Genomic DNA, 12,395 nt, shown 5'->3' with positions numbered 1-12,395 from the left:
TCACTAGAACTACCAGTGGACTCAAATTGAATATGCAAATGAGCACTTAATTGTCTGCTAACCACAGCGGGGAGGAAGGGACGGTTTGCCGTTTTAAAAAAGAAAATCCTTGAATCAAGTAGATCAACAAATAATTGCTAACGACAAGCTCCTCCAGCCTACAGAGGGATTAGCAGATTTTCAAGCCGCATAGATTCCCATTCAAAGCGCCACACAAAAGTCGCAAAAATGCTATGCGTTGCCTGTACTTTTTTTAAATGCAGCTTCAACACCTTTGTCAGATAGGTAAGCTTTGAAACCAAGAAGATATTACAAACTTGACAAACTTGTGCGCGTGCAGTTAGAAACAGCGCCCTGCCCATCCAAGCCTAGACGCCATCATCATCATCAGCCTGACTACACCCACTGCAGGGCAAAGGCCTCTACCATGTCTCTCCAATTAACCCTGTCCTTCGCCAGTTGCGGTCACCGTATCCCCGCGAACTTCTTAATCTCATCCACCCACCTAACTTTCTGCCGCCCCCTACTACGCTTGCCTTCTCTTGGAATCCACTCCGTTACCCTTAAGGCCCAGCGGTTATCTTTCCTTCGCATTACATGCCCTGTCCAAGCCCACTTCTTCCTCTTCATTTCGACTAGGATGCCATTAACCCGCTTCTGTTACCTCACCTTGTGCGTGTCGCCTAACTAACGAGATCTGAAAATCCCAGTGAGGTCCACTGTTACAATACTGATGCAAGGGATTGTGAAGGTTAGATTGCGCAAACACGGAACGAACCACAAAGAAAAGACACGGACACCCACAAGCGCTTGTGTGTGTCTCTGTCTTTTTTTTGTGTGTGGTTCGTCCCGTGTTTGCGCAACGTACACCTTCACAACAACGTGCACCAACTAAGCCCAACCGTAGCTTTATTGATTCAAGGGAACCCCCAGATACTAAAAATCGTGGGAGTCCTACCTGGCGCTGCAAAAAAGCTTCGTCTTTTAGTCCATTGACCCACCCGGAACCTCTTTGACTGATCAAGGTTAAGAGACTCGCCCTAACTATTACAAAACTGCTCAGTTACTCGCAAAACCTCGAGCACACTCTTTTTATCGGTACAGGAAAGGGCAACGTCGTCAGCTTCAGCCAAAACCTTAATTTCACATCTCGATAGTTAGACCCACTCACTATCATGGCTTCTCACTATCGCAGGGCTACCCAGACAGGTTTATTCGATTAGGTCAAAGAGAGGATTTGTGTTTTATCTCAGACAGCGTGCGTGTCTGCAAAGTGATATGCAAAGAAGTTCCTGGGCGCTGAAAGGACCGATTAACGCTTTCAAGTCATTCCCTTAAGGCGGAAGATAAGGGTCCCCTGAAATCTTGCCAGCTCAGAGATTAGGCAAGAGCTTCTCACGGGCCAACCTAAAATGCCGGCGAATCCTTAAAACCCGTCGCTTAAGAGTGCGCACTAAAGTCTTCACTACAGGGCATATATTCGAATCGTCTCCTTCGGCGCAGTTCTCGCTTTCGATGACTGCAGTGCAATCTGAGTTAATGCGCTGAAGATATTTTGGGATATCATCGAGACAATGGTGGGGTGGCGTAAGGTGGAGCATCAAGATGCAGTGCCTCGATGATATCCCAAAATGCCTTCCACTGGAAGCATTTTGGGATATTATCGAGGCACTGAATCGGGATTAGGTTGCATAAGGCGGACTTTTGTCGAAAGCACTTTATTGAAGAGGTCTAGAACCGATCACAAAGCAGTCCGCAGCAACAAAGGTACAAGTAAAGAACCATGAACAAATTGAGGATTCTTGGACATGTTTTAATTCCGACGTCCTGTATTGGCAAAGTAGAAGGCAATGGTTCATTCTTCCGAAGCGTACCAAAATCTTTGTTTTAAAGTTTGCCCATTGCTCTCACCGAGTAGTTAGGGACTGCCTTAGAAAATCAATGAAGAAAGTTTTTGACCAAAGCGAAAGTGTTAACTAAAGCATGCATGCCTTCCTTGGGGGTGTCTGCGTTTATATGCGTTAATCCTCACGATATCTAAAAAAATTGCTTTCATAAGCAACTTCCTGTCAAAAAATCCGCTTTTCAGAAATGTTGGGTATGTCAGTGCATGATGTTTCTAGACAAAAAAATGCAGTACATAGGTGTTTGTCTTTGCACTGAATACGTAAAACACAATGTTGAATTGCATTTGACCAGTTATTATAAAAACAAAACGAAAAAAATTATCATTTTTTCCCCAGCTTTATCTAGACATACATGCAGAACTATTGATTTAGCTTGAGAAATATCTGAGAATAGTTTCTTACTAGAGTCACATTCAAGGCCATTACAAAAATATTTATTCGATAAAACTCAGGAAAGCCATGAATATTTGCTAGATACTATTTCTTCTACAACAATTAAAATATGAGAAGGATGGGATAAAAAGAAAGAAAACGAATGACCTATATGCGGAACAAAGAAAAACGAATAAAATAAAATCAAGGAATTCATAAATAAACGAGGAATAATTGTACATCAGGAAATGAAAGCCACGGTAGCTGTTTGACTTCTCGGTAACCTTACCTCACCTTAATATCCACCTTAGGAAGGTGGGGAGACGAAATTCTAGAGGCCCGTGTACTGTGCGATGTCAGTGCACGTTAAAGAACCCCAGGTGGTCGAAATTTCCGGAACCCTCCACTGCGGCGTCCCTGTATGACTACCACATGTATGACTTCCGGATGCTATGTTTGTTTGCTTCTTCTAATAATTCTTACAAGGCCTTTATTACTGAAACAGAGTCCTTAAAAACTAAACCCACCTCTGCTAATACCTGCAGCACGAATACTTGGTTTGTTCCTCATTTTAGGACTAATTATAAACTCCAAACACTGCAACACAATCTTCCGCATGTACTCAGCAAATATAAACATACCACAAATTTCAGATTCTGATAAGGGATGTATTTTTTTACATTCATTACTTCTAATTCTCTAGGTGCATTATGATCTACAGAGACAATTTTGTGCATTTCTCGCAAATTTTGATCATTTCCTACGACTTGATGTGTATGTTCATTGTAAGTGTATTTCATTGTTTGTATTCTATAGTGTGGACTTTTGTTCTGCTTTTGTTGTATATTTCTTACGTTTATTTCCATCGCCTTATATGTCGAAGCCACTGCTATCTAAAGGTTTTCCGGGCACAGTCAAGCTGCAAAAGCAGCTTTTTGCCTGGAAATCTTTCCAGTGGTTCTGGAGAAATACATTCAATTCAGTTCATTATTTTCCACCACCTAAGAATTTAACGTGCACAGGTATGGCACAGCGAGCGGGCGCCTTTCGCGTTTCACCTTCATCGAAACGCAGCCAAACAATGAAAAGTAATGAAGATAAGAAGGAATGAGGGAATGAAAAGTAATAAAGAAGGAAGAAGGGAAATAAGGATGAAATGAAAATGCGGAAGGAAAGCTTTTAAAGGCAATTAAGAAAAGGAAGAAAAGAAAATAAAGAAGCGAAGGAAGGAACAAAGAAAGGAAGAGGAAGGAAGAAAGAAGGAATGAAGCAACAGAGAATGAATGCAATCGTTAAAAAAGATGGAAGCAGGAAAGAAAGACAGGGAAAGAAAGAAATCAGTGAAATGAAAGGAGGGAAAAGGGTAGAGAAGGAAGCAAAGGAGAAAGAACAAGATAGAAGAAAAGAAAGCAACGAAGACAGAAAGAAAGGAAAGCTCTGAGGAAGGAAGAATGAGAGTCTGAAAGGAACGAAGGACGGACGAATGAAATTAAGATGGAAAGCAACAAATATAGAACTGCGCGAAGACGGGACAGGAGGAGAACACAAAGCCGCACAGACAAAATGCTTTTATGTGCGTCTTTTTCGCTCCTTCCGTCCCGTTTTCTTCACGCACTTTCTTATTTGCTGATCCTATGAACCAACTGGACAAACAGCGTGTCTAACTTCAGAGGAGAAAGCAAGAAAGAAAGAGTGAAGCAACGGAACACATAAAGGCGAAAAACAACGAACGAAATAAATTACCAGGTACAGGGTCGCCGGCAGCGAGATAGAAAACATGTTTCGAAAATTTTCCAGCAAGTAAAAGGTCAAGAAAAAATATTTGCGGGGTTTAATGTGCCGACATTGAATGTTTAATTCCCTGTTCGACGTCAGTGCCTTGTATGTTTCATCTGAGCCGCAATAATTCCAGCTGTTCGCTGCTGCCCAAGAATGCGTTATCCTAACTGCATACAAAAAAAATCAGGGGGCACTTTGTTGACCTACAGTGCAATGAGGCGAAAGCCTTTAGCGCGGTGTTGCTGCTTGTGTAACTGATGTGTGGTTAAGATGTCAATTAAGTACACAATTGCTTGGAAATTTTGAATGCTGGAGACACTGGAGGGCGTTTGGGAGGCACCCGTCTGATTCGACGCCTTTCTGCGAAAACTCTCCATCGTCCCAGACAAGGAGAACTACATATGCGTTGGCAGGAACTAGCGTAGCCATTAGCACGCTCCGCTGTGGAACGGAAGGATGGTAGTTCGAATCCTATCGTGGACAAACATTTTTTCTCTGGCCTGACTAGAAGAAGCATGACACCTCTTCTCACAACCTTGTGCTGACAACCTTCTGTTGACAACGATGAGGCATTAAAGGCTTTCGCCTTAAAAAAAAAAGATAAGTAAGGCATCAACGGTCTAGCAGCTTCAAGAAGAAGAATGATGGATTTGGTGTGCCGGAAATTATTTAGCACCCTGCAAGCGAGCCAGCCACGCGAAATTACGCGCAGATTTGAGGACACAAGCATGCTCCAATTGTTGGTCTCAATACCAGATGGCTTAGTCACCAGACTCGAAGCACATGTATCCCGTAAGCTTTCGCTGCCAACGGCACCAACATAAAAACTTTAGACTTCGCCGAAGTAGCTCAGTGTTAAGGGCGCTCGACTGACGAGCCCGAGGACATGGTTTCGCTCCCGGCCACTGTACCGGCCAAAGGCAAGGCGCTCGTGTTATGTGCAATGCTAGAGCCCGCTTAAGAACCCCAGGTGGCCCAGATTAAATTCGGAGCCTTCGACTACGGCGTTCCTCAGAGCGCGGTGGCTCAGTGGTTGCGGCGCTCGGCTGCTGGCCCAAAGGACGCGGGTTCGATCCCGGCCGCGGCGGCCGAATTTTGATGGAGGCGAAATTCTAGAGGCCCGTGTGCTGTGCGATGTCAGTGCACGTTAAAGAACCCCAGGTGGCCGAAATTTCGGGAGCCCTTCACTACGGCGTCCCTCATAGCCTGAGTAGCTTTGGTGCGTAACCAAACCAGTAAGCCAAACCAAACACATTTTTCTTCAGAGAACGATGTAATCGTGTGGACAAAATAGCGGACACTTTTTTCTGACGTGACAGAGCCGTATAATGCTCCCACGTTAAAAAAAACTGCGCCTCAAAAGCGCAAACTGTAAGCGAACAGGTTCGCTAATTTGAATGACATAATCATAACGCCCTTTTTCTTCTGTTTCCAGCATGCAGAGACGCCTCTAGAGACTAACGTCCACTCCCGACATGTGACTAGAAAACCCATCTGGCTGCAGCGCCCGTTAGTAGTTTCAACGCACATTAGGGCTCACAGCCAGAAACGGCCGTTAAAAAAGTTACTGCCATCAACAAACGACCTCTCACCTCCAGACCGGGGGCAAGACGCCGTTAAAAAAACACGCCTCACCTTACTCGAAGGGAGGTGAAAGTGTCAGGCCGCCACTCCCAGTCGCCTCCAGGGAGCGGCAGGTTATTAATGACCTCGTCATCTCCTCAGCTACCCCTACCTATGCTCATATGCCGTGGTGTTGCATCATTCTCAGCACACTTTATGGCTCCCAGCTATAGGGCTTTGCTTGCAGTTTGTTCGCAAGTTTCGAGTACGGCTCCACAGATTTCCATAACGTGACTTCGATGACTGTGCTTTTCTATACCCCCGGAGTCCCTCCTTTTGTAAAACGTTCAAGACCACTGTGGTGACCTGCATTGGGAGAACGAGGCTTAGGTTTATTGGGGTTTAACGTCCCAAAGCGACTCAGGCAATGAGAGACGCCGTAGTGAAGGGCCCCGGAAATTTTGACCACCTGGGGATCTTTAACGTGCACTGACATCGCACACCACACGGGCCTCTACAATTTCGCCTTCATCGAAATTCCGCCGCCGCGGCCGGGATCGAACCCTCGTGTTTCGGGTCAGTAGCCGAACGCAGTAACCACTGAGTCACCGCGGCGGGGAGATTGGGAGAATGAGAATGCATTGATGCCTCCTTCACACTCGTCGTCTCTCTTTGGTTCACTTTAAACTGTTTGCCTCTGTTTTTGCCTCTTTTTACTCTCTCGTGACTGTTTGCCTCGGTTTTTACTTCTTGAAATTTTGACGTCCACCACTATATTCACGTACTCGCACTATATGCACGTCCGGGGCTATTTTCGCGTCCAAATGCCTTTTGGATTCTTATTGATTAACTAATCCAGATCAATCAAATTTGGTATAGAGCATTTTATCATCCTCTGTCATCTGGCTGCCTTTTCCCCCGCAATTTTGACGTCTAGTATTGTTTTCATGCCCCACATTGCATCAACGACCGATACTATTTTGAGGTATAAGTGATATTTTGGCTCTAATTAATCAACTAATTACTCTACATAGACCAAATTTTGACGCGCATCATCCTCAAATCATCATCTATTCCGCGCCATCTATCTTTTTCGCTTAACTCTCACACGAACGGAGAAATCGCTGCCTGCACGCTTTGCGGACACGTAATCTTCGACATAGCCAAGTAATGCTCTCGCATTAATAAGGAAACAATTAATGATTAAAATCCATCAAAGCGCCGCCACACGGCTACAAAAGAAGGCTATACAGGCCCCACAGAAATTTCTTAGTTAAATAAAAATTTCACCTTTCTTAACGACCACTGTTCCACATCGACTTATTGATCAGTTCCCTTTCACCGTACCATATGCCAGCCGTCACGGTAAGCTTATGTGGTAGAACGACTGCGCACGTGAAGTGGTAGTTCCGGTTCGAACCCAGCACGTGGACGAGTTTGTGTTTAGCTACGAAGTTTCTATGGAAACTGTATTGCTTTTCTCTATAGCCGCATGGATGCGCTAGGGTTGCTGCCAATGATTAATTGCTCCCTTATTACAAATCTACTCAACCTTGGGGGTTTGCCCCAGACATTTAATCAACACAGTCCACCTGCTTTCATCCTTAACCCCGTGTGTTTCGTTCCCTAAATGTCGAACTATTACCTGCTTTCAGCTTACAGCGTCAGGGCTACATGTGTCCGAAGCTTGCTTAGAGGACAAACCTCTTTTTAACTGTTTCGTGTCCATCTTGCAAAAAACTTTTCCATCTTCATCCAGTCGGGGTGGCTCAGTCGAGATTGCTTTGGCGTCTGAGTCCATAGCCGCCGGATCCAGCGGGAAGCAGCCGAAATGCAAAAGGCCTCCGTATATTTCTCATGCACATTAAGGCGACAGCCTTTAATGCCTCATCGTTGTCGACCGAAGGTTGTCAGCAGGGGTGTCACGCTTTTCTGTTGGTCGAAATGGTTATGACGTCAGAGTGCGCGAATTCGAAGTAATGAGGTCATCCACGGATGCCTGACGCCCCCTTTTGGAGCACACGACAACTAATAGAATAGTTCTCGTCCGCTCCGACAGGGGGCGTAAGGCATCCGTGTGTGACCACATTACATACCTCATTTCTGCCAACAGAGCCATGGATACAACCACACTCATCGAAGCAGAGAGAGAGTCATGCTAAAGAAGCAGTCAAAGTGTGTAGTTGTAAGGTGCAGTCAAATAAAGCATTAGTAAAGCACAAACAGTCTCGCATTCAATGCCAAACGTTGCGCCAGGAAAGACTTCCGCCTTGCTGCACTTTAGAAAGCCAAAGTACCTACTGAGTTTTTTTTTCTACCTTCCATGATTTAAGCTTCTTGAGCTGGAAAAAAAACACATTTCTTAGAGAAAGTAGAGAGAGCCACTGCTGTTTTCCGGCAGCTATTACTCTACCTTATATTTCTAAGAGAACGAAAAGCGGCAGTACCTATGTGCACCTAAAATGCCGGCCCTGCGCAATCCTTAGCAGTTTTCTTTGCCACTCTAACCTGAAATATGCGAGCGTACAACAAGCTCACAATCAAAAACGAGCACAATCAAACAAGGTTCCCGCATGGCAGCACTCTATCGTCTTGTGTTTTATGTTCTCATTAATGCTTTTTATTTCATTTTAGTTATGCTCATTTCTCTTGTCTATCTCTGCAAGACGAACTATCTGAAACGAGAGAGCTGACCTTAAACCTCCCATCACATGTGCAGCCTGAACATGTAGATATACATTCCTTTTCGGCGTCGTTCCGGGCCATAAAATAACTCAACCTCGTCGTGACTGCATGCATAACTGGGAGCGGTGTTCATAATTGCGGCTTCCGCGTCAGAAAACCAAGAGCAGCCATGTCTGGAGGCCGGGACGGTAGCTCGTAGCGTTAGAGCTGAAAACAAGTGCGCACCAAGAGAACTAGTGGTCGCATGCGTGTCAGCATGGCAAAAGTACGCTAAAGGTGATAGTGGAGAAGAGGACACACACATAAACACACAAGCACGCACACACGCACATACACGCACACGCACATGCACACGCACACACAAACACAAACAAGCTCACACAAACAAACACAAGCGCACACACACACACAAACAATGAAACACACACATACACACAAGCACACACACAAACAAGCACGCACACAAACACACACACCAACAAACACACGAACACACACACAAAAAGCACACACACAAACAAACACACAAACGAGCACACAAACGCACACACAAACACACACACACTTGGGGCTAGAGGAGACAACCTGTGGAAGTAACCCTTATGTGTCCTCGAATGATTAATGCCCCACTCGGACCGGGCGGATCATTTCGAGTGCCATGTTCTCCGTCGGTGATACATGCCCTCCAAGACGACTGCCAAGATGGATGTTTGACTGTAGGGAGAGAGGGTGAAGGTATCGCTGCTTTTCTGCCGGAAGCGGAAGTGGACACGACGTAGTCGTCTCGAGGCGAGTTCTCCAGAAAGAGGAGAAAATATGGAAGAGGGAACAGAAATGAGGAAACAGAAAAGAAAAAAGTACTTGCAATCTATTTTTTCCAAACTTCACTCACGCTCCCTGATATATGCATCTCTATCCTTCACCAGGGGGAGGTTGTAGAAAATTTTGTGGTGTTTCTTTGTGTGGGTGTCTGTTATGTGTTCTAGTTAAAGTCTACTGCGGGCATGCGTCTCTAACGATGCATATATTGTCCCGTAGTTGTGACTGCAGTGCGGCGAAAAGGAAAACAGCGAGAATTGCTTCTAAACGAAGCGTTTTATTTGGGCTGACTTGCGCCCGCAAAGAACTGAATCACTCGGCAGCGGCATAGCAACAAGCGTGCTCGGCGGTCGTCGAACGGAATGCCCGCCGCTCTCGGCCGTGCTGTTTTTAATGCTGATAGCGAACGTTCGAGATAAAGCTTGGAAAGTTACTAGAACTCTCTGGAACAACGTAGAGTGGGCTCCGCCTGGATGAGATCAATCGAGATGAATCTAGGCCCGTCTCGCATCACAAACAAAGCGATAAGCGGCCAGCCGGCAGCTTTGAAAAATGAACAAACGAACACTACAAACTTTCGCCGCAATATTGTAACGTACTTGCTGACGAAGGGGGGCTTTATTAGCAGGCACGAAAGGGAAGGCCAGGCAAGCTGGGGCAACAACAGCGACAGACTCCACACGGCGCGAGCCCTACTTCGTCGTCGTCGCCCTACTTCGTATGCGCCACCTGGCAATACTAGGTGGCAATATTATGTGTTGTTAGTAACGCTGTTTCTTTTTGTCTTCTTTTCTAGCTTCTTGGCTTTTCTGGTTGCACGTCATGCTCCTCATTAGTAAAAAATTTACCTCCTTCGTACGTACCGCCTAAGCCTTGAATTTTCTAGATGCGTAACGTTTTCACGGCCGTCGCGAACTTCACGAGTTGCGAGCAGACTCGTCTAGAGTGCTCGAGCAATGCTCCGTAGACTTTAAACACAAATACACCCATAAGGGAGTAAAAAGGTTGTAAAGCTGTCTTCTAGAGCGCACACCCTTTAATGAAAGGGTGTGCGCTGGAGGACAACTTATTCTCCCTTTTAACTCCTTTATGTTTAGAGTGTATAGGAAGGGCAGGGAAATTCTAAAAGAGGAAATCCGTTGAATAAATAACAATCGCGTTCAACAGCCTAGCAACGGAACAACAGTTCGCAGTTGGTAGCCAGGTGCTGGAAGTAGTAAGAGAATATGTCTATTTAGGGCAGGTAGTGACAGCTGATCCAGATCATGAGAGGGAAATAACCAGAAGAGTAAGAATGGGGTGGAGCGCATATGGCAGGTTCTCAGATCGTGAATGACAGTTTACCAATATCCCTTAAGAGAAAAGTATACAACAACTGTATCCTACCGATACTCACCTAGGGGGCAGAAACGTGGAGGTTAAGAAAGAGGGTGCAATGAAGTTAAGGACAACGCTGCGAGCTATGGAAGGAAAATTGATAGGTGTAACGTTAAGAGATCGGAAGCGGGCGGAGTGGGTGAGGGAACAAACGCGTGTTAGGGACATCCTAGTTGTAATCAAGAAGAAGAAATGGGCTTGTGCAGGGCATGTAATGCGAAGGCAAGATAACCGCTGGTCCTTAAGGGTAACGGAGCGGATTCCAAGAGAAGGCAAACGTAGCAGTGGGCGGCAGAAAATTAGGTGGGCGGATGAGATTAAGAAATTTGCGGGAATATGGTGGCCGCGGCTGGCGAAGGAATGGGTTAATTGGAGAGACATGGGAGACGCCTTTGCCCTTCAGTGGGCTTAGTCAGGCTGATGATGACGATGATGATGAATCGCGTTCGACCTCAGACGAATAGACAAAGCGCTCTCGCATAAGCGCATTCCTCTAGCAAGTCAGCTGCGTAAACATTTCTGTGCACTGGGTCCTCAGCACACTGGTCCAGCGTTGTACACTCTAAACAGAAAAAAAAAGTGAAAAGGGACTAAGGTGTCCTCTCGCGCACACCCCTTTTATAATAGAGAGTGTGCTAGAAGAAGAAGAAGAAGAAGTTTATATCACATTACATGATGCAGGAAGCCTGCAGAAAAAATTTTGCTGTGGCTTAGCTTGGTTAAGCCCGGTAATTGCGAAAGCCATATCCGTACCTACGCCATGGTACAGCTGGTAGTGTAGCTGGTGGTGGTGCTTGTGGTTAGACTTGTGGGGATGCATCGGTTATACAATCCAATCCATTCCATTCCAATCCAATCCACTCCACTGTAATCTAATGCAATGCAATGTAATGTAATGTAATGTAATGTAATCTAATGTAATGTAATGTAATGTAATGTAATGTAATGTAATGTAATCTAATCTAATCTAATCTAATCTAATCTAATCTAATGTAATGTAATCTAATCCAATCAAATCAAATCAAACCAAATCAAATCCAATGCAATACAATCCACTCCACTCCAATCCAATCCACTCCTATCCAATCCAATACAATCCAATGTAATCTAATCGAATGTAATCTAATCTAATCTAATCCAGTCCAATCCAATCTAATCTAATCCAATCTTATGCAATCAAGGTGAAATGAAGGTCAATGGTGGTCACCGCCGCGGCACGATGGTGGTCACCGGCCGCGGCACGGCAACGGCATGAAAGTGCAAGTAGTATTGCTTTCGCAATTAAAGCTGCCAGAAGACAGCTTGACAGGGCCGCAGGCCCCCTTTCATTTGCAGTTGGCGGAATGTCGTAAAAAAAAATTATACACAGCATATTTTATCACAACATGCAAAGAACAAAAAAAAAGTGAAAATACAACTTATTACAAGATGTGCTAAATCATATATTCTGTTACCACATTTCACTGTAACACGTACTCACATTTTTAATACAATCATGGGGAAATATTGTAGACACAAAATCACATTTACTTCATTTTGAAAACGTCGCGCAGTGCTTTGAAAGTTATATTGTCGAGTTGGATGTTTTTATCTTGCAAGCTGTTTAGTAATCGGGGTAACTTGCTTTGCAGCGATTTTAGACCGCATGTAGTTCTACTTGTTTTAACCTTCCATGGTTCAAAATGACGCGTCTGGTATGAATCTACATTATTTTCTAGCTGAGCTATGTTCTGAATAGTACAATTGTTACATTTAGTTTCTTGTTTGAACAACTTGCAAAGCCGGTAGTCATAGGATTTTGTTACTGGAATTACATTGTTGACGACACCTGACTTCTTTTTTATTCCCATATAGGCGCATTAGTGTTTAGAATGTGGGCAAGTGTGCTCAACT

This window comes from Amblyomma mixtum, chromosome 1, assembly GCF_055824585.1.
Source record: "Amblyomma mixtum isolate Tamu chromosome 1, ASM5582458v1, whole genome shotgun sequence".
NCBI lineage: Eukaryota > Metazoa > Arthropoda > Arachnida > Ixodida > Ixodidae > Amblyomma > Amblyomma mixtum.
The sequence above is the reverse complement of the archived record's forward strand: the minus strand, read 5'-3'. Positions refer to the sequence as shown.